Here is a 27,550-nt window from a genome sequence, read left to right on the forward strand (position 1 = left end):
CAAGGATGATAGCTTCCTTCTTAGCTCCCCACACATGCTAATTTTTCTGATTGATTTCTACATGAGTTTTGCAGTAATGAAGAGTATGATTCTCATTCAAGAAATAAAAGATTTGCAGCAGATCCTTGAAGCTTTTCTGAATTATTTTTGGATGATAGAGCATATAGATATGAGGAGAAACTCGCAACTTCAGTCTACTTTTTGTTTCTAAATATTTGGTATGATAAATGTTGCTGATATTATGCATTTTTACAGCAATGGTTTGTATTTGTGTTTGGTGAAGACTTAAAATGAGGTCACTTCACTGCAAACAGATGTGGATTCACTCTGTTTTCCCACATTCAATGGTTTTCTTTTTCTATATAGTTACTTATAAATATCATTTCTTTAACATCAAGAATTAAAATCCTGATAAAAGAAAAATAGGTACAGTCACTATTGCAAGACTCTCATAAAGGCAGTAGAGTATTTTGATAATCCAAGTCAGCTTGCTCAAGATTATGAAAAGGCGAATGCCTTTTCTACATCATGAAAGTCAAGTAGTTGAAAATACTACATAGAAACCAATTTATGATCAATGGTCATAGGATACGTTATATAATTATTTAATTCATACATTTTCCCCTTTACTATAGAATGTTTTCCTTTGAAATATTTTATAGGATACATTACCTTATTTAAGTAAGGAAGGCCTTTTAATTTTCTTGTTGATATTTAAGTATAATATTAAAAGAATGTCTTTCTACCAACATCATAACTTACATAAATAAAGAATATATTTTCATTAAAATAAACTTTCAACTTATTTTTACTCTTTTGTTATGATTACAGTTTATAAAATGTCTCTATGCAATTAACAATTTGATGCATTTGTTTGGATAATGATTTCAAAGGTGTGCAAATAAAAGTATGTTTATGCATGTGTGTGAGTGTGTGTGTATGTTTTGTGTTCAGGGTTGGTCTGCTAATGAAATAATGTGTACACATGTGTATTAAATAGTTTTTGTGTTGAAAAGTAATTCCTTAAAAGTTAGATAGTATTACTAAATTTACAACATGGAAAATTCTGAAAGTGTATATTTGGAACATATCATTTCACACAGACTCTGATAGAGTGAAATATGAAAATAAATGATAACCAAGATAAACAATTCACATTGAAATTAAAAGTCTCCATGATTATTGTACTCGTCTTCTTCACCATATACTTACATACATTTATAAAGAAGGGAATGATGGTAAGTTCATAGACAAAAGTCAGGTGGATGAATTCATTTTGAGAGCTAAATTTTGATTTATCGATGATAAAAAACAAGATATATTAGTTTGTGTGGATGTATGCTTATATATGCATATATATGTACATATGTGTACATATATATACACACACATATATATATATACATATGTATATACATATGTAAGCTTATTCTCAAAACAATAATAATTAAATAAAATTTCATGAATTTTGAATGAGAGCATGGAAAGTGTTGAGGGAGGACAAATGGGCTGGAAGATCTTCAATATAATGGTCACATATGAAGTTCAAATAAGAAAATATCAATTAACTAACTTATATTTCCATAGCAACAGTATTATGTCAGGATTTTAGAATAAGAAAAACATTGTAAGGTTCATAATTTAATATATTATATTTATTCTAATTAAATTATTTAATTTACTTTGTAATTCTTATCATTAATATCCAAATATAAGGCAGTTAATGAAAACTGCATTCATCTTTAAATTTTACATTATTTTCCTATTTGATGTTACTGGTATATGCGTTATAATGAATAGATTTCTTTTAGCTTATTTTTATAATGCCACTGGTCTGAAAGAGAATTTGATTTTAATAGTCTTAATGCTTACTTTGTAAGGGACAAAAAACAAATATAGTCTATTATGTTCTTTGCTCTTAAAATTTTTGTTGTTGTCTTTCTTCCTTGTACCTGCTTTATTTCCATGGACATGGTCTTGCAAAGCTACTTCTTTTGTAAAATTGGCTCAGTATAAAAACAGTTTATAAAATCTGAGTAGCAGTTCTTTTGCAATATTTGTTAAGGGCTTTGCTAACAGTAGTTCTTGCTGTATGTGAAGAAGAACATATTAACAAAGTATCATTGCATTTCCCCAAACAGATTCCATGGTGCAGCATTTTGATTTTCTGTCTTTATTAACTGTTCACTGATCTGGCAAAGGAAATTGCCTCAATGTGAATAAATAAGGATTAGTTCATTAACTGTTCTTAATTAACGCAAATAAAGCTGATGAACCTAATGCTAAGTGTAGTATTGCAAGCTTTCTATTTTACAAGCAATGCTAAATATTTGTGAGTTATTAAACAATATACTCAGTGAACAATAATTGAGAATGGAAGACTAGTCACAGCCATTGCTAAGTGCAGAACACCCAAGCATGCCCTGTAGTTCAATAGAGAAAAATGTTAATTTGCATGATATATATTGCATGGATATATTGATGACCATAGAATTTATAGGCAGTGGGTAACATGTTTTGACATAATACAACACATGGAGAATAAAAAACAGCATTTTAGAATATTCTGTGAATATCCACAACTATACATATTTAGAGTAAATGTTTCAGGAATAGTACTGATATCATTTATTAATGTTTGCACTTATTTTTGAGCCTGTGATCATATTACTATATACAATCCCATGTTTTAGTTCATCATAATAAATATATAAATTTGACAACAGAATTCTGTGTACTGGCAAGTGTCAGTATTGGACAGGAATGGTGGTATTTTGTTGTAATTTTGGTTGATAATCTTGTTAGTGTTTTGGCACTCACTTTTTTTCATTAAACATATGTAAGCATATTGATTAATTTTACTACATATTTCTACTGGAAATATCCAAATGGGAACTGCTTTTTTGGCAATAGTCTTAAGTAGGTCTATATCACATTATATAAATTATGAGTGCAGTAAAATTGAATTATGTATATATTTAGAGCAATATATTCATACAAGAAGGGAAAAGAAAAAATATATAGACAGTGATGAAATATGAAGGTCCATGAAAAGAAAATTATAAATGCTGATATATTTTTACAATTGGACTTCAATGAAACAACAGCTATTATAAAAAGTTAGAGATAGATTTTTCTACATGTATTGGGCATCTAGCTTCTACAGTCAATTTCACCCAAGGCCTAAGTGATCCATTATTTCATTAGACAAATGACAGGATCTGCTGATTTTAAATGAAAGGGGCAATTAAGGGCACCACTGAAAGGAACATTAGGGAAATCTGGATGTGTGTTGACGGTTTAGGAGAATGGTGAACTTAGATGGCACTCAAGGAAGGCTGTGAAGGGAAAAGAATATCCTTTCTATAAGAGAAAAGGCATGTTTGATTAAGAGATTATGGTTCCTGGCCTCAGAGAAATATTTTAATATTTATGTTTCTGGAATATATTCATTTATTATCTAAGACACACTTTATGACAAATGCAAACATTTTAATTGACTATTGTTCTCATACCATAGATTAAGATGTTGATAACTTTCTGAAACATCTAACTCAGAAACCATGTTTTACCAGCTTCATGGATATCTTTTAATAGGCAGTTATATAAAATTAACATACAAATTTGAGTTTTATTAAAATGTATACATTTCACTAAATATATATAATTTTCAAATTAGGAGAACATCAAAACCATAAAATCTCTCTATATTGAAAAACTGCTGGACTATAACAAAAAGTAGACCACTTTTTCTGGTGTATATGTAAGTTTTCTCATAAAGGATCTCTTTGCTAGCTCATAATTTCATATATGATAATAAAAAAAGGCTCATTACTTGAGTACTAATATGAGACAAGATAACTTAATTTAATGGCAACTGTGTTTAAAAGAAGAGAAAGAAAATGAAAATGGTTAAAAAAGAGTGGGCACCCATGGGATTAACGGTCTATTAGATTGTCACTGGTCTTATGAATTAAATAAATTTTATACTCAACTCATTCTATTCACCATTTGCTTTCTTTTGCCAAGCAACCAACTGGTGATGATTATTTTTTGGTGTGATAAGGAGACGCCAAATTCCCGAGCCTTCTTCCCAATTTTCAGTCCTGGGTTTTAAGAAAATTATAATTTCTATTGACTTTATTCTCAATGATCACAGTTTGTGATATTAATGAAATCTGAGTATTTGACAAAATTCAACATCCCTTCATGTTAAAAGTCTTGGAAAGATCAGGAATTCAAGGCCCATACCTAAACATAGGAAAAGCAATAAAGCAAACCAGTAGCCAACATCAAACTAAATGGAGGAAAACGTGAAGCGATCCCATTAAAATCAGGGACTAGACAAGGCTGCCCACTCTCTCCCTATTTATTGAATATATATAGTACTTGAAGTTCTAGCTAGAGAAATTAGACAATAAAAGGAAGTCAATGGGATACAAATTGGAAAAGACAAAGTCAAAATATCACTATTTACAGGTGATATGATAGTATATTAAGTGACCAAAAAAATTCCACCAGAGAAATTCTAAACCTGATAAACAACTTCAGCAAAGTGGCTGGATATAAAATTAATGCAAACAAATTAGTAACCTTCCTCTACTCAGAGGATAAACAGGCTGACAAAGAAATTAGGGAAATGACATCCTTCACAATAGTCACAAATAATATTAAATACCTTGGTGTGACTCTAACCATGCAAGTAAACAATCTGTATGACAAGAACTTCAAGTCTCTGAAGAAAGAAATTTAAGAGGCCCTGAGAAGATGGAAAGATCTCCCATGCCCATGAATTGGTAAAATTAATATAGTAAAAGTAGCCATTTCCCAAAAGCAATCAACAGATTGATTGCAATTCCCATCAAAATCCCAACTCAATTTTTCACAGAGTTAGAAAGAGCAATACTCTAATTTATTTGGAATAACAAAAATCCAGAATGGCAAAAATATTCTTGACAATAAAAGAACTTCTGGGGGAATCGCCATCCCTGACCTCAAGCAGTACTACAGAGCAATATTGACAAAAACTGCATGGTACTGGTACAGAGACAGGCAGGTAGGTTAATGGAATAGAATTGAAGATCCAGAAATGAACCCACACACCTATGGTCACTTGATCTTTGACAAACGAGCAAAAACCATCCAATAGAAAAAAAGACAGCAATTTCAACAAATGCTGCTGGTTCAACTGAAGGTCAACATGTAGAAGAATGCAAATTGACCCATTCTTATCCCCTTGTACAAAGCTCAAGTCTAAGAGGATCAAAAACCTCCACATAAAACCAGATACACTGAAACTGATAGAAGAGAAGGTGGGGAAGAACCTTGAATACCTAGGCACAGGGGGAAATTTCCTGAACAGAACACCAATAGCTTATACTCTGAGATCAAAAATTGAAAAATGGGACCTTATAAAATTGCAAAGCTTCTATAAGGCAAAGAAGACTTTCAATAGGACAAAACAGCAACCAACAGAATGGGAAAAGATCTTTTCCAATTCTACATATAATATAGGACTAATATCCAATATATACAAAGAACTCAAGAAGTTAGACACTAGAGAATCAAATAACACTATTAAAAATGGGATACAGAGATAAACAAAGAAGTCTCAACTTTGAAGATTACCGAATGGCCAAGAAACACCAAAAGAAATGTTCAACATCCTTAGTCATCAAGGAAATGCAAATCAAGACAACTCTGAGATTCCACCTAATGCCAGTCTCAAGGGCTAAGATCAAAATCTTGCCAGCAGATGCTGGCAAGGATGTAAAGAAAGAGGAACATACCTACATTGTTGGTGGGATTACAATCTGGCAGTTTCTCAGAAAACTGAATATAGTTATTACCTAGGAACCCTGCTAAACCACTCCTGGGCATATACCTAGAAGATACTCCAACATAAAAGAAGGACACATTGTCCACTATTTTCATAGCAGCCTAATTTATCAATAGCCAGAAGCTGGAAAGATCACAGATGTCCTTCAACAGAGGAATGGATACAGAAAATTTTGTAAATTTACACAATGGAGTACTATTAAAAACTATTAAAAACAATGACTTCATGAAGTTTTTAGGCAAATGGATTTAAATAAAAAATATCCTCAGTGAGGTAACCCAATCACAAAAGAACACACATGATATGCACTCACTGATAAGTGGGTATTAGCCCAAATGCTTGGAATATCCAAGATACAATTCATAGATCACATGAAGCGCAAAAAGAAGGAAGACTAAAGTGTGGGTGCTTTGGTCCTTCTTAGAGAGGGGAACAAATACAAAGTGTGGAGCAGAGACTAAAGGAAAGGCTATCCAGAGACTGTCCCACCTGGGGATCTATTACATATATATTCACCAAATGCAGACACTATCGTGGATGCCAGGAAGTGCATGCTGACAAGAGCCTGATATAGCTGTCTCTTGAGAGGCTCTGACCAACTCTGACAAATACAGAGGTAGATGCTTGCAGACAACCATTTGATTGAGCATGAGGTTCCCAACAGGCTCCCCAATAGAGGAGTTAGAGAAAGAACTGAAGGAGCTGAAGGAGTTTGTAACCCCATAGGAAGAACAGTAATATCAACCATCTAGGCTCCCCAGAGCTCCCAGGAACTAAACCATCAACTAAAGAGTGCATATGGAAGAACCCACGGCACACTGCATATGTAGCCAAGGATGGCCTTGTCAAGCATCATTGGAAGGAGATGTCCTTGGTCCTGTGAAAGCTTGATGCCTCAGTGTAGAGAAATTTGAAGGAGGGGGGAGGCAGGAGTGGGTGAATGGTTGGGGAACACTCTCATAGAAGCAGGGAAAAGTGGATGGGATGGGGGTTTCAGGTTGCGGGAACATGGAAAGTGGATAACATTTGAAATGTAAATAAAAAATATCCAATGAAAAAGGAAAAATTAAATTATCAGACAATTAGAGTTTTAAAAAATAAGTAAAATTCAGTTTCAAATGTTAAAGAAAGAAAGGAAGGAAGGAAGGAAGGAAGGAAGGAAGGAAGGAAGGAAGGAAGGAAGGAAGGAAGGAAGGAAAGGAAGGAGGGAAGAAAGAAAGAAAGAAAGAAAGAAAGAAAGAAAAAAAGAAAGAAAGAAAGAATGAATTAAAGAAATCTGTATTCCAGGCTCAGCACACTCCTCCTCATTTCCCTTGTAGACTAGTATCCATTGCCTTCTTTTAGATAGCACTATCTATGGCAGGTATACTCTTGGTGACCTGTGGATTTTATAAATATAAGTAGTCTAATGTAAAAGACTGACAGTCTTATATTCCAGTTGAATTGAATGTATAATGGATGTTTAGTGGATACATTCTTTCCTCTAGAACTTAGAACTCTAGGCTAGTAAAGCATAAAGCTACAGACATGAGGAAATTTTAGTGTTACCTTATGAAAGACAAGATGCACCAGGCTCTATCCCATCACACTCAACATTATCTGGACTTGAGAATCATAGATTGCATGAAACCATTATTAATATTAATTACTAATTCAGAACTTGCAGTATCAGAAGATTCTGGCCTGAGTCCTATTGCTTCATCAAAAGTAATGGAACTAAAGTCTGCAAATGAATGTTCTACCTATCTTTTAAACTACCCTGTTCAGGATATGGAGAAATGGCTACAGCAGGAAATTCTTTTAGTATAGCACCATATATACACTGATTCAGTTTTGAAATAACTTCATCAATCAGAAGCAAATTTTAATGTGAAGTGAGAGGACAGAATATAAATCATTATCATACATATAAATTTGTAACAGAAAACTACTACTTCATTCTAGAGAATTTATCTCAAATCAGACCATTTTTAGTAAGGGCAAACATTTCTCCTTTTTTGAAGAAAATTCCTGATGTAAACGAAGGTGCTTGTTAACTTTCACATGTCAGCTTGTTTTAAGAACTACTCATGGAGTCTTATTATGTTATGAAGGAGAGGAGGCAGAACAGTGTGAGATGGATAACTGCTGTTTAGGTCACTCATACCATTGGTGGTGTTTGCCCCTGTCTTGCCTAATCTCCCACACACCATTTCTATTTGATGATAGAATGTTGTGGACATAGAGAATCCCCCAATTTAAGGTTTAGTGTGGCATATACCACCATGTCATGATAGAAATGAAAAGATAGCAGTTCTAACTAAATAATATTTAGAGAATTAACTTTCCTCTTCCCTGTAATATAAATAGATCCAAATCAAAGGATTGGATGACATCTGCCCACTTTGCCAAGGGTAACACATTATTAAGTAGCTTGGTTTAAATATTTCTGTAAAGCATACTAAGCAACCTGCTACATATATTCAACTCATTGTATGTATCTCTTAAATGTTACATTAGCCAAATCAACACATATATAGCCTGCCACATCTCTACTAAAAAAAAATATGTAATGAGTCACTTAATAATTTGTTTTGTAGATCTTGGAACATTATGTATACACATGTGTACATAGTCACATTTTTTGTTCTGAACCATTATATATATATATATATATATATATATATATATATATATTACACACACACATATATATACATATTTATACATATATGTATATATTTATACATATATATACTATATGATTATAATAAAATAGAATATAGAATATAGAATATAAAGAAATATACTAAGCTTCTAAACATCTTTCAACTTTTCTTTTTTTTTTCCATTTTTTTAATTGGATATTTTATTTACACTTCAGATACCATCCCCTTTCCCCATCCCCCCATTAGAAAACTCCTATCCCATGCCCCCTTTTCCTTTTTGCACTTATACATTTTTTAAAAAATATTAATCAAAGGCTTTATAAGTTTGGTAATGCTCAATCAGAGGTATAACCCACTACCCATCCTAGATATATCAACTATCTTTGACTGGTGGAGATATGTGAACATCTGCCTCCCTGTCTCCCCCCTCTTTTTCTCTCTCATCACTTAGCTTCTCCTCTCCTTCTTCTCCTCCTCTCCTTACTCCTTCTCCTCCTCTCCTTACTCCTTCTCCTCCTCTCCTTACTCCTTTGCCTCCTCTCCTTACTCCTTCGCCTCCTCTCCTTACTCCTTCTCTTCCTCTCAGTACTCCTCCCACCTTAGCTCCTCCTACATATCACCCTTCCTGTTAAAATAAAATATTCTCTCAAAATACAATTAGAGCATAATTATGCCAATTTGTACCAGTGAGGTACAATATAGTCCTAATACCCAGTCCATCATTTTGCTGACTAACCAGAACCTCTGTCATCTATCCTAACTAAAACACATAGTTCTGAACCTGGCTTTTTCCTTGGCTTTAGGATGAATGTCAGCTGACGACCATCCACACAAATCTTTTCAACTTTTCCATTCTACAGTTCTACTGCATTTCTGCAACATATTCTCTTTAAAAGCCCATGAAAGTACCTTTGTTTTGTTATAGTGTTAAATTATGTTCTGCTTTTCCATTAATGATATCTGAGTTAAGTAGAAAATTTCATTTGAATGTTTCTTAATTTTCATGATGGGTTATTATGAGAGATACCTTCAGATTCCATCTGCTCTAAACTAATTAGCAGATTTGGGTAGGTACGATCTCATTTCCACTGCTATATTAGCATATTGTCCATTCTTGAATTCTTAAATCTCAGCTAGGCTTTTACGAAAAGGAGCTGTCCTTTGTGGTATCTGCTTGATATCTTCTGTGTTATATTCTTGAAAAGATTTTAGCTATCAGTATGACAAATCCCTCTTCCTCAGACCAGTTATGCCAAATAGACATCTGTGAGATTAAATGTTTCTACAAATATTAACATCCTAGATGTCAAAATAAAGTAGTGCAATTCTTAGGGGAAAAAGCACCAAAATCAACCAACCAACCAATCAACCAACCAACCAACCAATCAACCAACCAACCAACCAACCAACCAACCAACCAACCATCCAACCAAGTTACAGTGATAGCTGGAATTCTGTGGCACTTTTCAAAAAATTAAAACTTTCTGTCTCAACCTGGATTGTTATAAGCAAGGTACCTTAAGCTATAGCTATGACATCCAGTTTTAAAGGTCATAAGTACAATGACATAGGTAACTGCACGATCCTGGGTATGAGAGTCACATCACCCCCTGTTATAGCTTTCTTTGATGTGTAAAAAAATCTATAAAAGAGACATCATAGTTGTAAGTAAATTTCTAACATGTCTCTCCTTATGAATGTAAATCTAAGTACCACCACTAAGTGGTTAGCACTTTAACATATGTGCTTTATCAGGGTGAAAACCTTCAACCCATACTGTTGATTGCTAAGCATATTAAAAGCATTGTAAAAACTGAAGCAGAATGTAATTCCTTATGCAGAATATAAATCTGAAAGAGCTTGTATTTAGGAGTCTGTTATTGGAGTTCAGATGTAAGATAACTTTTCTAAAACTTTTCACTAAAAACTTAATAACCACGTGGAGGGGAAACCATCACTGTTTAGTGTAATGTGTTGTAAATGTCATCAGTAACTCATTTTTACCCAAATAAGAAATTCCTACTTCAATCATCCTTATCTGAGACAACTTAATAAAAAGTAGAGTATGAATCAAACACCTGAAGTACATGCCTTTTGAGATTTTAAAAATGTCTTTTTTACTGACCTTAGAATGACATTCTGGAGCCCTTTCTTAGATGCATAGCTGTTTATTTTTCAGGATAGTGAATCATATTTCTATGAAGGAAATCTTTGCATACTTCATGTGTTAGTAGTAAACATAGTAAATGATATAAACAAAGAATACAGTGAATATAATATAAGATCATTTTAAATCATTTCAATTTGAAAGACATTTTATGCATTTACATTTTACAAAGTGTATGCAAACACTGAAGAATGATTATATCCAGTGAATTATAATTTAACTGTCATAGATGTTCTATTGTTTGGGAAATACTGAGCAGTTTTTCAGCCTACTGCGCAGTATGATTACCTACAATCTCTCACCTATGTAATAGATCTCCTGAACCATTGCTTCTGATCAATATGACCTTTGTACCCTTAACCTATACCTCTCCATTCCACTGATTTCTAACTCACTTTCTGCCACAGCTCCTAGTAATCATGGTTCTATTCTTTGCCATGAGCTTCCCTGTTCATATGACTCATACATAGATGAGATACTACAGTATTTTCTTGGCTCTTTCTTTGCTTATCTTATCATCACTTAGTGTAAGGCATTCTGTTTATCTATATTGTTGCAAAGAACATGACCCTACCTCTTGTGGTGCCCACCTTTACATAAAGGGTGTTTTCGTTATCTGTGATCCTTTGACAGATATGTAGAGTGTTTTCTAAATATCTTATTTGATATGACTAAAGACAGCAATAAGCACAGGAATCCAAACATCAATTCTATATTGTGAATTCATTTCCATTGGCTATAAATCAGAATGTAAATTTCTGAATTATTCTCAAAAAGTGAAAAATAACTTAATTTTTCACTTTTTGAGAAAATTCCGTATTATTTTTTAGATATTTACTTACATGTCTAGAAGTGTCACCCAGCTTTTGAAAAGCTAAATCTTGGTTTCCTAACAATCTGTAACACTCAGTAACCACAATAAAGTAATTTGTACAATGATATAAGACAGTTTTTTAAAGTATAATGAAAGACAGAAAACTTGAGGTAAACTGTTCTTTTACTCCCACTCCAACAATTGAGAAAGTGAGGTCATGTATTATCCAATTTAGTTTCAACTGAGAGTCATCTGACGGTATGCTATTTTGAGGGATGGCCCCGAACAGACTGATATGTGGCCATGTCTTTGAGAGATTATCTTGCCTGTTAATTAATGTGTGATAACCTTGTATACTATGGCAGCACCAAGCCTAGGGATATGGGCCCGGACTATATCAGAAAATCAGCTGAATGTAAACCTGAGAGTAAGCCATACAGCTAGCCAGAAATCAGCTTTACTCTGTGGTTCTTATCTCCAGGCTGCTGCCCTGTGTCTCTCTGTGATAGATTGTAACCTGGAAATATAAGCTGAATAACCTATTTTTCCCAAATTACTTTTGGTCAGTATTTTATCACAACAGAAAGAAACATGTAAAGTCTGAAGTTCTGGAGATCTATGTGGAACAGTGAAAGTGAGGAATATTCATGACTTTTCCAGAAAGGCGCCAATGTATCTTTACGAATTCCATGCCCATGTCCACTCATGGTGACTAGCTCAAGTGGTAACCATGGGAATTGGATATCACAATGCTAGTGATTTGTGTGAAAATTACTGTAGTGGACGACCAGAGCTTAAGATGGCAGTTGAGTCAGTATAAACCAGTCTCATCCTGCTCAATCTAACATTTTGTGCTTGACAGAGCACCATGATTTGGCATTCATACTGGGCTTACTATTCATGAAGAAACAGGTGAAAACAGTGGGTAAGCGAGAACACAAAGAAGTCCCAAGCAAGGATAAAACTGAGAATGGACAAGGATTCTTTCTCACACTTGGTATCCATTGTATGTTTAAAGAAAGTATCCACCGTAACTAGCATGAGATCATTTGTATTGTTTTAATTATCTTGATGATCAATAATCATTTCTTTATAGTATCAATACATGACACCGTGTTAAATGGCTTGCAAAGGATTATTATTTAGGTGTTGAAGCAATACTTGCTAGGAACGTTATTATACATTCTCCATGAAACATCTTGTAGGTATTACGGAAAGAACAGGAAAGGAAGCAGTGAAATTGGTCTATTTAGCACCACATGGTTAACAATTGTAGAACAGCTTCCAAATGTATGGAGATGTTCAAATCATCACAATTGCACTGTAGAAGGTAGTTCAAATACCACCTTCACACTAAACATGCAATTATCCTGTTGTTGTCTATAGAGGACAATTTTCTACAAGCCATCCTGTCGTATAAAAATCAATGAATTACAACCTGATACCCCTGAAACTTGTGAGTTCTTATGAAAGTATTGGCAAGAGGTCTTGTTTCCCAAAGAATAAGCTGTTTTACTAGTTACAGTAATTGTTTTTACAAGGTGTCAAAATTAAGTAAGAAAATGCAACAAAGTTTTATCACAGTGCAATGATTTTACCCCAAAAAATATTTTGAAGAAAGGGGAAATAGATCGGGGAGCATATCTGATAAGAAAAATAATCATATTGCATTAATTTTTTATAAGCCATCAATTTTTCAATTCATAGTACATAATTTTTATTCATTGAGTCAAATCAAAATTACCAAAAAAAAAAAAAAAAAAAAAAAAAAAGAAAAGAAACAAAAAACCTAATGGTACCCTAAAGTAAACCAAGACAGGACAGAAATATTTCCATTTAATTATGAGCCAGTTTTAAAATCAAAAATGTATCTTCCTAGGTGTCTGAAAAGCTGAGGGTGGCTAGTCTCTACAGTATTTCTTACCTATTTCATTTACAGACAAATGTATTATCTGTTTATTTTCTATTCTAGTTGTGTTCGTTTCTATGGGTGTGCTGTCTTAGGATATTGATTGTCATTGTCAGTTTTTGTTGTTATTGTTATTGTTTTTGTTTGATTTGTTTTTAATATCTGCATTGCATTTTTATTTTGTAAATAAAAATGAATTTTTGTTTTCCTCAGTTAGTATTTTAATTATTTTCTCAATTAATATTTTAAATCTTCCACTGGAATATAAGTAAGCACATGCAACAAAATTATTGAAATAAATAACCTTCTAAATCTTTTTAATACTTTTAAAAGTCTGCTTTGACTTCACATGATTGTTAATTAAATTATGACTGTGGATATTTATTTGAATCAATTACAATTAAGAAGGGGGTTAAACATTTACCAAAAGACATGCTTCATTTCAATTACAAAGTACACTCTCATTATCTCAGGGGGGAGAGAAACAGTTTGTTTACATGAGATTAATATTTAATTTTTATTGGGGAAATGATGACAGCATTCTCACAAGATGAGGCTCAGTAAAAGATGCATCCTTAGTTGCCAGTTAGAGCATTCTCTTTAATTCAGAGTATAATTAGTTAAAATTTACATCTGAGTGTATGTGCATGTTGTCTGTCAAATTGAAATAATCTGTAGATGTAAATCTTTGTTCAGACTTGTAAAAGAAGTTGGTTTGAGAAAGAAACTGAGAACACTTAATAGTACCATTCGGTTCCCAGGCAACTGAGAAGTATCCTAATTTTTGTGGCTGAATATGATATTATTTAGTTCATTAGATTGATAACGTAGTTTGCCACACAATGCTCAAACAAGCTTTAGGCCTAATATTTTAATCAGGATGTATGAAAAACAGTAAAATGTAATACATTCCATTAATAGTTCTGTCAGCTACAATTGTGAGCAATATGGTGGTGTGTACCCAGGAAGACACAACAGGCTGAGACTTACCTAACCATAGGAAAAACAGTTTTGACAGGATAACTCTCATTCTAGATGTGTTACTTTATAAGAGTTCAGGGTTTGTAACAGATTCTGTAATTTTTATATTAAAATATGCATCCCATTAAAATGTAAATTTATAGCTAACTAACTTTGCCATTATTGTTGTTTAGAAAAAAAAAATGTTCAGGGAAAACAAGTGTGTCTGCTAGTTGGAGGCAGAAACAGGCCTGCTCTGGGAATTGGCTTAGCAACGCTGGGGTAGGCATAGCTGAAGCCCCATTAGGTCTGGCCCCTATAGCACTTGTGCTGGAGGAGCTGAGGAAACCACGTTAAGTTTTTTTCACCACTTTCGTTGGTAAATGGCTTGGTGTCAAAGAGAAGACAAGAATTTTCACTTTCATCTGAATGGTATACAAGCCCACCCAGGATCAGGATTTGGGCCACTGGAAAGGAAGAAGATGAATGAGACAAAAGAAGCTACCACCTTCAGTCTCAAAGGAAAAATATTGTTTACTCATGGAAGCTACTTGGTTCAGTAAGTGGTTTAATTTTTATTAGCAATTTCTCTCTCTCTCTCTCTCTCTCTCTCTCTCTCTCTCTCTCTCTCTCTCTCTGTGTGTGTGTGTGTGTGTGTGTGTGCATCTTTTGAGATTATTCAATTATGAATATTTTTGACATTTTATTTGAAAACTTTAAATGTGAAAATAAATGGGTAATACTGAATTATTCACTCCCTGCAACTCTTATATTACTTTCTATATTTTTTTGCCCTAACTGTTCACCCTTTTATAGAAGAAGGAATAAACATAGACCGGTGTTAAAGAATATAGGAATGAATTAAATAGAAATGTTATATATGAATGATATTACATATTCTGCATAGAAGAGAATATGGCATTTTGTATCAAATGAGGATTATTATATTCAAATTATTATGAGACACTGCTGTTAAGATGTTTTTTTCATTTATTTTAAATAATATTGAAGGGTCAACAATTTGACTTAGTGAGTGTAAATACTTGGTGTCAAGCCTAACAAATAGGATCCAGTTATCAGAACCTACACAGTGGAAGGAGATAACCAATTTTTCAGTGATATCCAATAACCTTCATACATGCATGCTGCATGCCGACGCACATGAATCTCTCTCTCTCTCTCTCTCTCTCTCTCTCTCTCTCTCTCTCTCTCTCTCTCTCTCACACACACACACACACACACACACACACACACTCACACACACACACACTCACACTTATATGGATCTATATATACACATGCCAATAATAAATAAAACATGTTTAAAGAGAACACTGTTAAAGGTAATAACACGACCTGCTGTGCATTAAGAGATGGCAATAAGACAGGTGCTGTTGGAAGGTATCATCTGAAACAGCCATTAAGGTTCTCCAAGCAAAGTCTTATGTGCAGTAAGAACTCCACTAGAGAAGAAAAAAAATGTAGCTTACATCAACCTTTGCATGTCTGGAACTTATGAGTTTGGAAGCACTCAAATCATTTCATTTATGCAGAATGCCTATGTTAGTAATCTTTCTTGAGATACACCAGGCTACACAATTTTCTGGCATTTGTGATAATACCTATATGTATTCTCCATGAAATGTTATTTGATTAACACTTAAATAAATCTAAAACATAGTAAAAATACTTAACAGATTTGAGGCTAAGAGACAGGACTTCTATAAAAGTAATCTATTCAGTCAAAACATGCACTGTTTCTGTTCCATTTCCATTTTTTCTCCAGTGTCCCCATTTTCAAATTTCAACACTAAGGAATGCTGGTGAATATGACAGAAGTCACAGTTGTTAGCTTTTCATTTCTCAAAGTGGCATCCAGAATGTAGTTTTCTTCCTGAACATTGACCTTAACTAGGAGCCATTACATTTTAGCCTCAATGAATAATTCCAACTTCAATATGTTATTTTATGTGTTCAAATCTTCTCTGATGTTTTCCAGGTTTGTATCACTATATTTCTGTGGCTCCATGTGAAGTGCTACACTAGAAGGCAGAGAGGAGTTAGGGGAAAAAATCCTTGCCCAGGAGTTATGGCACAGACCTTTAATTCCAGCACTACAGAGGCAGAGGCATGCAGGTCCCTGTGATTTTGAGGCCAGTCGGGTCTGTAAAGTGAGCATCAGGACAAGCAGGGTTGTTAACACAGAACACTCTGTCTCAAAACACCAACCCCCCCCCAAAATCAACTAAATTCAGTTAAAAAGTATGTATTTCAGTTATTAAATTTTGGTTTTTGCTTTTGAGTCCAGTGTTGGTATATACATAAGGTGAATTTTGCGTATGGTCATGATGTCTGTAATTGCAGAAATGTGGCACTTTGTACAATTCATTTCATTACATTTTGACTGAAGATACCTACACTATCTTAGTCTGCTAACTATGCTAAAAGCAAGATAAAACAATATGCCAATATTCAAAACCATGAAAGTTTTGTGTATTCATGCATGTGCATGTGCGTGTGCCTGTGCATGTCATGTGCACATTCAGGACCAACACATCCACAGCATGAGCATGGCAGTGTATAGGTGCTGTGCAGGTGCTTGCTTTACTGAGTGCCAGCATGGAAGCATGGTGAATCACGGTAGGCTTGCTATTTTTTCCTCTTCCTTTATTTATTATTATTATTATTATTATTTGTATTTCCTTCAAACTGATTTTAAAGTATATAGTGTTCTTGTAAATGATATATTTTAAGGAAAGATTCAAATTTGATGGAATTTGAAACTGATTATAGTTATAGATTTTAAACCAATCCCATTGAACAGTGATTGGGTTTGGTGGAAATCTTGTAGCTCACATATTCTTTGTGTTTAATTTTCAACTCTTCAGTTTCGGGGTCTGGAAATTTTTGAATAATAATTAATCATCCCTCACTTCCCTTCAATGTTTTTTTCTTGAAATGTTACTGCAGAAGATTCTTGTTTACATTATCTTTGGCATGTGCCTTGAGAAATTGTTATCTATTTATCAATTCATCAATGCAAAATTATTGACAGAAAGAAAAATATATATTTGGGAGAAAGTTTTTGTTTACATAAGCTAACATAACATTTGAATAGTTTTCAAATACTTAGCTTCTCATATTGCTGATAATTGGGTAATAATTCTGATCTTTTAGTAATGAATATTAAACATGTTTAATCTAAGCATGTAAAGATGATGTGAGAATTACTGTTTAGTATGTGTGGAGTTAAATGATTTCTCTTTGGCCCATGACCAAGGCCTACTGCATATTTTCCATTCTTTATACTTTAGTGAACAAAGGTTACATTTCTATAATTAAAGATATCACTCTATAATCAAATATCTTTGCATATTACTGACTTTTATACATAGAGGGGAGCTCATTTTGAGTAACACTACCCACAATTGAGTTTTCATTAGTTGATAGTAGATCAGCTTTATGATGTTTTATTCTGTTGCCTGAATTCCAAAGAAAACTTAAGCTCGTCCCAGGCTCACCCACTTTTTAATCTCTGAAAGAGAAGTAAATAATGATTAAGTAATGTAAGATGTAGCCAAATTGGAAGGAAGCAATTGCGTCCAATTTTCCTATTAAATGCCTTCCAAAGAAACTTCTCACAAGTAGCAAATATTGAATCATTCACAAGAAAATTAATGGATCTCTAACTATGTGGAAAGATGTATTTAAATCTTCAAGCAGAGAATATTTTATTGCAGTGAATTTTTCAAAATAACCAAGAAAAAATTGTCAGTAATATCTAAAGGTATTCATTACTAAGGTGTGTTATGTTGTAACTTGTAAATGAATAAAATAAGAAAACTGAAGAAAATGGTGAATATGTGATAATCAAACTAATCAAAAAATGTGACTTTTAGGGCTGGAGTGATGGGTTAGTACTCATAAATTACACAAGCATGAGGAGCTGAGTTCAGAGCTAACAAGTCCACTGCTACCTGTACTCCAAATACTGAGCAAAGGAGTGGGGAGATCCTGGGTTACTTCTGGCAAATCTAATTAGCTAATTTATAACCTCCAGACTGCAAACTCAGTAATAAACCCTGTTTAGAAAAAAATGTGAATGATCAGAAGCAATACAGGAAGATGCCGATATCAAATCTTGCCTTTCACACACACACACACACACACACACACACACACACACACACGTCTGAATTTTTGCATATAATGTATGTGTGTGAGGCCACAGACATTATAAGAAGATGTCAGCTTCTCTGAAACTAGAGATACAAGTTATTTTGAACTGTAATGTGGGCACTAGAAACAGAATTCAGGTATTCTGCAAGAACGGTATATACCCTTAGCCCCTGAGCCAAAATATAACCCTAGAATACCTGAATTTCTTATAAATTTTAAAAAGCCTATAGTGTTGTTTATCTCTCCCCTTATTCATTCTTCTACACTGTGTGTCAATCATCCATGGTTTTCAAATTTTTGCTGTTACATTATGCCCTTTCAAACCTTAATATCAGTGGTCCTCCCTCATTTTAGCTCTTCCACATGTCCCATGGTAATTCCATGACTTAAATTTGTATTCTAAATGAAGCATACATATTTGATGGTTTAAAGATTATATCTCCAAAAGTAGGATAAAAGCAAAAATATATCCTTCTGTATCTGGTTTATTTCACTCAAAATGATTCTTTCCAGCTCCTTCCAATAACCTGATAATTTTGTAACTTAATTTTTCTTAAACAAATGATATCTCATTGTATAAATAAACCTTATTTTCATTATATATTCATCAGCTGATGGGTGTCTAGCTATTTTCAGTTCCTGATAATTGTGAATACTCAATCAATCAACAGAAATTTATGTGAAGATACATCTATAGTAGAATATAGAGTCCTTTACAAATATGCCTAATAATAGTGTAGCTTTTAGAGACACTCAAAAAGATATTCCATAGTGGTTGGACCAGTTTGCAGTTCCCCCAGGTTTTCCCTAAATCCATGACAGAATTTGTTGACATCCTTTTGTTTTCCTGTTTCTTTCTGTTTTTTGTAACTTTATCCATTCTGTCTGAAGTAAAGTGAAAGCTGAACATAGTTTTAATGTGTCTTTCTTTGATGGTGAATAATATACATATGTGTGTGTATTTGTGTGTCTGTGTTTATCTATGTGTGTGTCTGATTTATACATATGTATGTATATAGTTTGTGATGGTATCATGCATATAAAAATTTGTGAAACATTAAAATGAATTTACCTTTTAACTGGGCAACAATGACCCTACTAAACAAAATATGTATGACAACAAACAAACCCCAGTGATAGGATTGCATTTTCTTCCTTAGAGTTGTTGGTCAGTGAATGCCCATAGATCCTAAACCTTACAAGCCACTGCTCATGCTCTTGGATAACTTCAAAACTTGACAGTAAGACAATATTACTAAAGACCCACACATTTCAGAAACAGCACATAGAGAAATTATGCTGTTACTAACATATTAGTTTCATATATCCTGGAGAGATACCATGATTCTAGAAGGTGCTATACTATCTCCCAGAGTAATCGACAGTCTCAGCCATCTCTGAAACTGAAAGCTATAATAGTGAATGCCCTGGCCAGATATCTCCACTGATGAAATAGTAGAATAAAAATCATTGGAATAAACAGCGACTTTTCTATAGGACTTAGTTTCACTCCACAAGGTAACACCTATACCTGGCAACATTATCAGAGCAAGAATCTGTAGTTAGATCTTACTGGAGAACTACTTTTTTAAAAATAAAGGACTGTAATTGGGTCTGGCTTACAGTTTCAGAGGTTTAGTACATTATCATCAAGGTGGAAGCATGACAACTTCTAGGCAGGCATGGAACTGGAGGTGCTGAGAGTTCTACATCTTCATCTGAGGGCCTCTAGGAGAAAACTGGTCCCCAAGTGGTTAGAAGGAGGGTCTCATTGCCCACCCTATAGTGACATACTTCCTGCAACAAGGCCATACCTATTCCAACAAGGCCACACCCCCTTCAAAAAGTTCTACTCTCTGGGCCAAGTAAATACAAACCACCACATTCAGCATGAGAGAAAATTATTAAGAGTCAACAGCAAATCTACAATCCAACCCACTTACACACTCTGCCCATATTAATCGACTGTGCTTCATGTTTGGCTGAATTTAGTTCTGCCCAACATGCTTTGCCTCTTGCCAGCAGAAGGCAGAACTGAGACCTTATCTTCTACTCCCTTCCCAAGTTTTGGAAAGGGAGAAGTAACTCTTAAAAATTGTGTAGGGAGTTCTGGGACATCTGATTTGGAAAATCCCCATATATATTTAACTCTTCTATGAGTGATCTTAGCTTTCAAGTGTCATCATTTGGGTGAGATCATTCTGTTGGTCTATAACTTTTCCAGAGTTCTCCAAGCCATCCTAGCTTTCTCTGCTAGTGTTAATTCAAGCCTGGAATACTCTTGTGTCTTTATTTACTTTTTATTGATTATTTTATTTATTTACATTTCAAATGTTATCCTCATTACTGGTTTCCCTTTCAGAAACCCTCTATCTCATTCCCACCTGCACCCCCCTGTGTGGGAGCTCCCACAAACACCCGCCCATGGGAAGACAATTGGGTGTGAATCACTACTCCTATTTGAATACATATTAAGAATCAATAGCTTCTTTGAGACGGACTTCAGTTTTTCCTAATAATATGTATAGCTGCTGTGTGGGCAAGTACAGTAGAAGGCACACATCCAAAAAATTTTGTGAAATACAAATTCATCACTGTGGGTAAAACAAAGACACAAGATCAGATGAGTAGGGAAGAGGGATGAATCTGGGAAAAATGGGGTTGAGAAAGTGAAAAGGATCCTTGAACATTTTATTAAATACTCAAAGAACAAATAAAATATAAAATATCCTACTTTATGTCTCTGATTTTGACTCTTCGATGTGTTTACTTAATACGTAGAACGATATGGATTTCTTTGCTTTTTTAATTTACTTATTTAACTTTTTGGTGAATAATGTATTTCATTTTGCCCAAACCCTCAAGCTTCTTCCTATTGAATGCATGTTGTTTTCATTAAAAGTTTATATGATTCCCACTGCATATATATTTATACAGCATGCATTTTGAGAATTAAACCATTTTACAATGTTTTTGTTGTTCCAAGATGAAACAATGTTCTTGCACTCTTTCTGCCACATTCTTAAAAATGTTCCAGGAGCTCAGAAATAGATGGTAAACATCTTATTTAGGCTGGATGACTTATAATTACTTATTCTCTTTACCATGAATTCAGCCATAAGTTTCCACCCTTGCTGTAGTAGCTCACAGGAAAAAGAGTCCTTTGTAATTAAGTCTTGCAGTAATAATATAAAAATAAACCTATATATTCATAAAGTGATTTGAAGATTTCTCAATGTTATACAACGTAATTAAGTTTTTCCAACTCCAATATTTTTCAATTCTCTGTCATGTTCGTTTAAAAGAATTTATAATAACAGCATAGATTATTGGAGACACATTAGTTAACATCACAATACTTGTGCCTTGCAACAAAAGAAAATATTTTAGTGGCAGGCTTATACTCTATATCATGGAGCTTACAGCTGAGCAAGACTATCAGTGTCTTTTCTTCACCAGTCACATGCATAGAAACTTCCAGTTTTATGAATCCTAACTAGAAGATAGAAAACTTGGTTTAGGTAAATTTGTACTTATATTTAAAGTCAATCATAATATACAGATGCTATATTAAGTTATTTAGACATTTAAAAATTCACATGGTGTCTATCTCTTCAGTATTAAAGTTAATGTGTTTATGATGAAACAATATGAAAAATAAATTTCAGTCATTTATAAAATTTAACATGTATATTAGAAATTTTTTCATTATTACATTTATTAGACTCTTTTTATTGTTTTTTTTAGCTTGTTTGTTTTTTGTTTGATTTTTTTTGTGCTAAGGTCTCTCTATACAGCTCTGGCTGACTTAGGACTCACTGTGTCATTAGATTGGCTTCAAACTCACTACTTCTTAGTAATGGCATTAAAAAGTCTTCCTATGTTCAAACTGTCTTGTATGGAAATGTATTTTATTTCTCTCAGGTTCATTCTACAGTTATCTTTTTCATGGTTATCATAATAATGGTTACAGATATTATTTTAAATTTCTCCAATTTTATCTTCAATAATATTTTTATTTATTTTTTTAATAATATTTTTAAAAGTCTGATTTTTTACATTGAAATTTTCACCTCACCTACTTGTTGTAGTAACAAAATTACAGCTTTGTATACAATACAACCAAAATCATAAGTATTTTCTAATGTACTAATATCTTAAATTATATAGAAACAAATGATTAGGTGTAAATATTAGCCATAATATTACTACCAGTATAGTTCACAGGTGTTTACCTTGACAGCAGCCTTCATTTTTATCATAGCTTTATTTAAGTTTTCTCATTTCTAGCCTCTAGCCCTGCTTTGCTACGGTTTCCACAGTAAGTGCAATGTAAAAGTTTACTAATTAAAAAAATTCAAATGCTTTGATTGTTTTTCCATTTTTGAAAGGCAGCTATAACAGGCTAAGTAATCTGAATGTTTAAATATTTTTCTCAAAGTCTTTTAGAAATAGGTGGTCAAACCCTTGGCAGTACACAATTTTGATAGGAAATCAACTGCTGTTTTTATATAGGATATAAGTTGAGAAGACATTTTCATTTCCAAGACTATTTCTTTGCCTTTGAATTTCAATAGTTTGATAATAAGGATTTTTTGCATGAATATTTTAGTTGACTGTGTATTATTTTATTTGACATGGCTGGTTATTTACTTTCACAGCTTTCATAAAACTTTGGAAATCTACCATAAGTATTAATTTATAAATTTTCTGCATTTTATTGCTCTTCCTAGAAACACAATGCAATAATTATATGGTTTAAATCCTTTGCTTCATATTTTCAATGTTTAATTCCCTATTCCTCATACTTGGTAATGTCCACTAACTGTCTTCAAAATCTGATTTCTTAGCACCAGTTGGGAGCTACGTTTGAAGATGACACAATGTTTTCTGTTTGTATATAATTGAAACATAAATACATATACATAAGAGGCAAACATTTACATAATTTCTCCATTAATAAATTGTTATAACCTATCATTTGTGTGTTTATGTGTGTTATGTTTGTATAATTTTAACAAATACAGGTTTACTCCAATGTATTAGTATTCAATTTGAGCAACTTTAGATAAATTGTTTACCAGAATGCCAAGGAAATATTAGAAATAAATAAAGTCAGAATTGAAATGATCCACAAATTCATCTTTGTAATATGTCATTACCATTCAACTTAAATATACAGTTTCTCTTTCAAAAACAAACAAGATACAGTCAAAGTCTATTTTGTTCTAGTTCTTTAACTTGAATTATTAATGATAATCTTCAGTAATCATGATTTTTTTTTCCAATGTCTTCCCTCAGCCACTGGAAATCGAACATTTTCAGCATACATTACTACAAGTATCATCAAACTAAAATAGCAGAAATGCTCTACATATCCTTTCCAGGTCATTAAATGTGACCAGTAATAAAACTTAAGTGAAGCAATTTGTTATGGTGGAAATTCTTAGCAATCCTTTGTGGAATCAGGAGGACAAATTCCACAGTGTCAAAAAAAAATCAAACTAATGAAGCAAATTAATTGAAATTAATTGAGTATGATTCTGTCACTTAAATATGAGATTGATGTTAGGTTATTTTAATTTATTTCCCTTAGGGTGATCTAATACACCTGCTTTTCTATATTTCTTTCTAGATATTTTCCTGAAATCAATACTTTTCATAGATGATTATAATTTAATACTCTAAGATTTTTAGAACAGGTGTGCGGTCATTTTATTACTCCATAATAAGATTGTAGTATATATTTTCTTTAGCATTCAGAGAATACAGTTTATAATATAGACTCTAACTTAGCTGAAATGCAATCATGTGTTAAAGCTCCTGTGAGTGCTTTCTTTAAATTGCTGTAGTTACATTAATATAGGTTATAATATAATCTTCCTAGCAAATCTGAACAAGTATATCTGATAGTTTTAGTTCAACAAGATACATTCCTGTTATTGTGGTCTACCAACAGGTGTGTGCTCAGTAGGGCTCAGTTGGATGAGTGTCCTGGTGATAAGTAAATCCAGGACAGAAAATCAGACAAAGCACAGTGCTTTGTCTTTCATATTCATATTATTTTTATTGGATATTTTATTTATTTATAATATAGGTGTCATCCCATTTCCCCATTTCCCCTCCCTAGAACCCCCTACCCTATAACCCTTCTTACTTTATGCTTTTATACCATTTTGATTACATACCTGTATTAAGGTCAGTTCTAGGTTGAGGGTCTAGCAATACAATAGATGAAATAGTCGAGGAACAAGCAATACAATAAACACAAATAGTCAAAGAAGAAGCTAGGCATTAAACCCAGTGACATGAACACTACCGTGTTCACTGTTTCTAAAGGCTTATTAGGTTGATCGAAGTATCTGAGCCTACTTCTCTGTCCTAGCCCAAGTGCATTTTCATGTCTGAAGCCTACTTCCTTGTTCTAACTTAAAATTTAGATTCCTGTCTGAAATTACTCCTTTGTTCTGGCCTAATATTTAGATTCCTGCCTGAGATTACTTCTTTGTAGTAGCCTACAATTTAGACTACTACCTGAAATTACTTGTTTGTTCTAGTCTAATGTCACATTCCTGCTTGACATTGTCCTTGGCCCATGTCAGCTTCTTGCCAAGCAGGCCCAAAGGCTCTCCATATCTCCCCATTTTTATTTCATTAACAAGACTGAGCCTGTCTTAGGTCATTCTAACAAGAATGCCTTCTTTACCCATCATGCAATATGTATTATCAAAGGCAATGCACTTCTGACTTAAGTTGGTAAGGCTCTATGCAGAATCTTTACCTGTCCATGGCTTGCCAGCCTGTTAATTTACTAACTCTGTCTAGGGGTCCATTTTCAGGTTTAAGACATGTACTTTGGCTGCCAACATGTTGATGTTGCTAAAGATAAGCTTAACATGATGGGCAGGAATAAAAGTATTCCCAGGACAAGAAGGGCTAGCCTGCCATTACTGAGGTTTGTCCAAAATGGAAATACTGAGCTCAGGCCATGAATAATTTTATGGGAATTATCTGCAGCATCAAAGGTCAACAGAGCAGCATTCTTTAAATTCATAATCTCACTATGCAAAGTTAACACACTCAGAGAGGTGTTAGGATTATGCCAAATATCCTACAGGTGTCTTTAAACTTTTTTTCTAATTATAATGACAATCATTGTGAATTTCAAAAGTAACAGTACTCTAATGATATTTGTCATGACACTTTGGATGGCTTCTAACTCTTAAACCCTGAACCTCCTTCAAATAATTTGAATGGGTTATAGAGCATCATTCGTTGTTCCAGATACTTATGTAAATCCTTTCATATACTCAATACATTAGTAACATTTTTTGCTAGATGGTTAACAAAAATAGTTGTCTTAACTCCTTGTGTCAATGCTATTGCAGAAGCAGTGGTGCTAGCAATTAATAGAATTAAAGCTTTTATACCAGCAATAATCAAGTCCACTACCCTCTTGCTTCTGCTTAAAGCCTAACTTCTTCCAGCACTTTCAAGCTTTTTTCAGAGAATCAAGGTTTTCTAATACTCAGGGCAGTGAGACTAAAGCTGGTTGATACACCCCAATAACAGACATGCCAGGTTTCAACACACTAACACAACTGGAACTTAATACAGTCAATGCAACTTACAATAAATACTGTGGAAGAGACAAAACCAATTTTAGCTTGACAATTAAAAGAGCCTTAAAACATGCACTAACCCTTGTTTGATACCAGATCCTGTCCCAACATTATCTCTTGCTATCCTATCATCATAGTAACCTACAGCCAGCTCCCAAATATGTCTCTGACAATGTCCAGATCCAGTCTTCCAAAAGTAGACAGTTTTTTTTCTATATTAGATTGATTTCTAGAACAATACATGATTGAGTTCTAGTAGCTGGGCACCTTTAGGAAGAATACAAGAGACATAATTTCTCTTTTTGATTCTCTATCCCACAAGGTCTAAAAACTTGAGGCAAGGCAGCTTGTCCTATCTGAGATATAGTCAAGCAAAATGGGTCAGGAACATATGTCCAATACAGCTCCCCAGTCACCCTTGTCAGGGCACTCAGCAAGCTCACAGGTCAGCATCATTCTTTGTCTCAGCAACAGTATGTCTCACCAATATTTTTAAAGTTCCATGGGCCTCTTCCACAATACCTTGTCGTTGAGGATTATAGGAAATCCCCATAAGAAATTGTTGACAAAAAGTCTCCACTGCTCAACTACAGTTGCCAGACCTATTATCTGTTTTTTAAATTGTATATTTTATTTATTTGCCTTTCAATATTATCTCCTCTCCCATTTCTCTCCTAAACACCTGATCGCATCCCCCTCCTCCTATTTCTATGAGGATGTGCTCCCACCATCCTTTTATTCCCACCTCCCTGTGCTCAAATTCTCCAACACTAGGGAATCCAAACTTTTAGGCACCAAGACCCTTCACTTCCACTGATACCTGACAAGGCCACCCTCAACTACCTGTACAGGTGGAGCCATGAGTTCCTCCCTTTGTGTTCTCAGGCTGGAAGTTTTAGAATGGCTACTCCAGATTGTTTCTTATGACCATTTGCTTGAAAAATTGTTTTCCATCCTTTACTGTCTTTGTCACTGAGGTGGGTTTCCTGTATGCAGCAAAATGCTGGGTTCTGTTTATGTATCCAGTCTCTTAGCCTATGTCTTTTTATTGAGGAATTGAGTCCGTTGATGTTAAGAGATACTAAGGAGAGGAGATTCTTGCTTTCTGTTATTTTTGTTATTAGTGGTGGCATTGATTGTTTGGCTATCTTCTTTTTGATTTATTGGAAGAGGATTACTTTCTTGCTCTTTCTAGGGAATAATTTCCCTCCTCATATTGGAGCTTTCCTGCTATTATCCTGTGTAGTGCTGGGTTTGTAGAAAGATATTGGGTAAATTTGGTTTTGTTGTGGAATATCTTGGTTTCTCCATCTATGGTAATTGAGAGTTTTGCTGAGTATAGTAGCCTAGGCTGGCATTTGTGTTCTCTTAGGGTCTCTATGACATCTGTCCAAGATCTTCTGGCTTTTGTA

At 33.8% G+C, this 27,550-nt stretch overlaps 1 protein-coding gene across 2 annotated transcripts in view; it reads left to right on the forward strand.

The window, feature by feature from the left end:
- Positions 1-27,550, forward strand: part of Grid2 (glutamate ionotropic receptor delta type subunit 2) — a 1,355,396-nt gene that overhangs the window by 267,746 nt on the left and 1,060,100 nt on the right. The window lies entirely within an intron of this gene.

This window comes from Arvicanthis niloticus, chromosome 9 (genome assembly GCF_011762505.2).
Source record: "Arvicanthis niloticus isolate mArvNil1 chromosome 9, mArvNil1.pat.X, whole genome shotgun sequence".
NCBI lineage: Eukaryota > Metazoa > Chordata > Mammalia > Rodentia > Muridae > Arvicanthis > Arvicanthis niloticus.